Here is a 3,374-nt window from a genome sequence, read left to right as displayed (position 1 = left end):
TTCAAAACCAAGATTCCAAATGTTTGAGGACGAGCCAGGACGTCGGTACGGTTATAATTCGTTCCCATTCCTGGCATGGGACCTAATTAAGCATGCACCCTAGGACACATGCATGTACAATTTTTCTAGCCATTTTGGTGAACTTGAGCATGTATTTGTAGTTCAGATTTGAATTATGGACATTAAATGCCTAGGGAACTCAATTAGTGTGTAAAAAAAGCCAAACGAACCCTGAATAAGTTTAAATTTCAGCATCGATATCATGTCCTTCCATGTTGCTCGTAGAAGATAATACAAGGCGAAAAGAGGCCATGATTACGTTTCGACAACAAGGGAAACACGTTTCCAATCGGAACCACAAGCTTCTTGTTGAGAGAAGCTTTGATTTGTAGAGGTTCGTAATAAAGCTTGGCCCAAATTGGACAATGTTTTTACCATGACATATATATGCCATGACGTGACACCATGCCCACTTTCATGACTTTTTGGTGAGTTTTGGATTTACGGGGATTGAAAAACCGAGATTCCAAATGTTTGAGGATGAGCCAGGACGCTGGTACGGTTGTAATTTGTTCCCATTCCTGGCATGCATGGGACCTAAACATGCACCCAAGGACACATGCATGTATATTTTTTCTAGCCATTTTGGTGAACTGGAGCATGTATTTGAGGTTCAGATTTGAATTATGGACATTAAATGCCTATGAAACTCAATTAGTGTATAAAAAGGCCAAACGAATCCTGAATAAGTTTAAATTTTTGCACGGATATCCTATCGTTCCATGTTGCCCGTAGAAGAAAATACAAGGCGAAAAGAGGCCGTGATTACGTTTCGACAACAAGGAGAACACATTTCCCTATCGGAACCACAAGGCTTCTTGTTGAGAGAAGCTCTGATTTTTAAGAGGTTCGTAATAAAGCTTGGCCCAGATTGGACAATGTTTTTACCACAACATATATGCGCCATGACATGACACCATGCCAACTTTCATGACTTCCTGGTGAGTTTAGGATTTACGGGGATTTAAAAACCAAGATTCTAAATGTTTGAGGACGAGCCAAGATGTCGGTATGGTTGTAATCCGTTCCCATTCCTGGCTGGGACCTAAACATGCACCCAAGGACACATGTATAATTTTTCTAGCCATTTTGGTGAACTCGAGCATGTATTTGAAGTTCAGATTTGAATTATGGACATTAAATGCCTAGGAAACTCAATTAGTGTATAAAAAGGCCAAAAGAAATCCGCGTGCCTACCAAACCGTGGCCGACGCCGCGCGTGATCTGAGTCGTGTGTTCTGATTGGCTAGAACCCAAACCCCACGGATCGTACGTCTTCACCGTTGCATGCTCCCAGATCGAACGACAACCCTTAGCCCTTTCGACAGCATATGCAGTACATGGGTAAGCACTGTGCGCATGCGTCGTGCTAGCTCATGCTTCCTTCTCTTGTACGTTTTCTAAACAGGCTGCCGTTTTTGGCCTCTCCTCTAATCATTTTCCCGACTCTTCTCCCATCGGTTTCCCATTACCAGTGTCAGTGCTCATTAAAGGCTAGGCCGCGACACACCAGCCATCGCACATAGTTTCTAAAAGAACAAATGTGCATGATAGGAGGGAGTAGGTCCCATAGGGTGACCAGTGTGAAACGCCTTAAAGGCAAGGAGGCAATTACTATCAGCAAGGTGCCACTTCCCATCTGCTAGCCTAGTCGAATAGAACGCATAAGTTAAGCATGCTCGGGCTGGAGTAGCCCAAGGATGGGTTACCCCGTGGGAAGTTGCATATTATATATACCTTGGGATCATCCTTGTTTTGCTAATTTATAGACTATGTTTTTATAGGTTATATTTTTGCTATAAAATCACCAGGACTGCGCATGCGTGAGCAAAATGGTGCAGGTACTGCCTTAACTGTCTGCGATGCAAGTGTGATGTAAAATCACCACGACTGCGCAAGCGCGAGCAAATGGTGGAGGTACTGGTTTAACCATGTGCGATGCAAGTGCACTGTAAAATCACCACGACTGCGCAAGCGTGAGCAAAATGGTGTAGGTGCTGGCTTAACCATGTGCGATGCAAGTGTGATGTAAAATCACCATGACTGCGCAAGCGCGAGCAAATGGTGGAGGTACTGGTTTAACCATGTGCGATGCAAGTGCACTGTAAAATCACCACGACTGCGCAAGCGTGAGCAAAATGGTGCAGGTACTGGCTTAACCATGTGTGATGCAAGTGAGCTGTAAAATTACCACGACTGCGCAATCGCGAGCAAATGGTGTAGGTACTGGCTTAACCGTGTGCGATGCAAGTGCGCTGTAAAATCATCACATCTGCGCAAGCTTAAGGCGGGTGAGTTTATTTAGAAATTACGACGAAGCGTGTGCGATAGACCAACTAGCTAGAAATATAAAAACAAACTACCCGCCTTGAGCATTGCAAAAATCAGTGGTTTCGCCACTTTTCCTTATTATCATACACGCATATTCTTATTGGACCGTGCGCAATCTTGGGCACTCCCGCCCCGCATCAATTCCTTTACCCAAATTTTAGTAGCCGACGTACTTCAATTGTCGCCCACACTCCTCCAGCGCTGACCTTATAGTAAAATTGAAGTAGCCGAGGCATTTGAACCATCGCCCTTCCTCGTCCACCACCATATCCGCCCACCATTACTAAAATTTTCAGTAGCCGCGGCATATCCTCCAACACCACAATCCCCCCCACCCACTGAGGGAGTCCTGGATTAGGGGTTATCCGGACAGCCAGACTATATACATCGTCCGGACTATTGGAGCGTGAAGATACAAGACTCAAGACTCCGTCTCGTGTCCGGATGGGACTCTCCTCTGCGTGGAAGACAAGCTTGGCGATCCGGATATTGTATTTCCTTCCTTGTAACCGACTCCATGTAAACCCTAGCTCTCTCCGGTGTCTATATAAACCGGAGAGGTTGGTCCTTAGAAGGACGATCACAAATACAATCATAACATCATAGGCTAGCTTCTAGGGTTTAGCCTCTACGATCTCGTGGTAGATCTACTCTTGTACTACCCATATCATCAATATTAATCAAGCAGGAAGTAGGGTTTTACCTCCATCGAGAGGGCCCGAACCTGGGTAAACATTGTGTCCCTTGCTTCCTATTACCATCAGCCTGAGACGCACAGATCGGGACCCCCTACCCGAGATCCGCCAGTTTTGACACTGATGACCCGCAAGTATACGGGATAGTTGTAGCCTCTTTCGATAAGTAAGAGTGTCGAACCCAATGAGGAGCTAAAGGTAGAACAAATACTCTCTCAAGTCCTATCGGCCACTAATACGACTCTACGCACGCTTGACGTTCGCTTTACCTAGAACAAGTATGAAACT

The sequence above is a fragment of the Triticum dicoccoides genome, chromosome 5B (assembly GCF_002162155.2).
Source record: "Triticum dicoccoides isolate Atlit2015 ecotype Zavitan chromosome 5B, WEW_v2.0, whole genome shotgun sequence".
Taxonomy (NCBI): Eukaryota; Viridiplantae; Streptophyta; class Magnoliopsida; order Poales; family Poaceae; genus Triticum; species Triticum dicoccoides.
The sequence above is the reverse complement of the archived record's forward strand: the minus strand, read 5'-3'. Positions refer to the sequence as shown.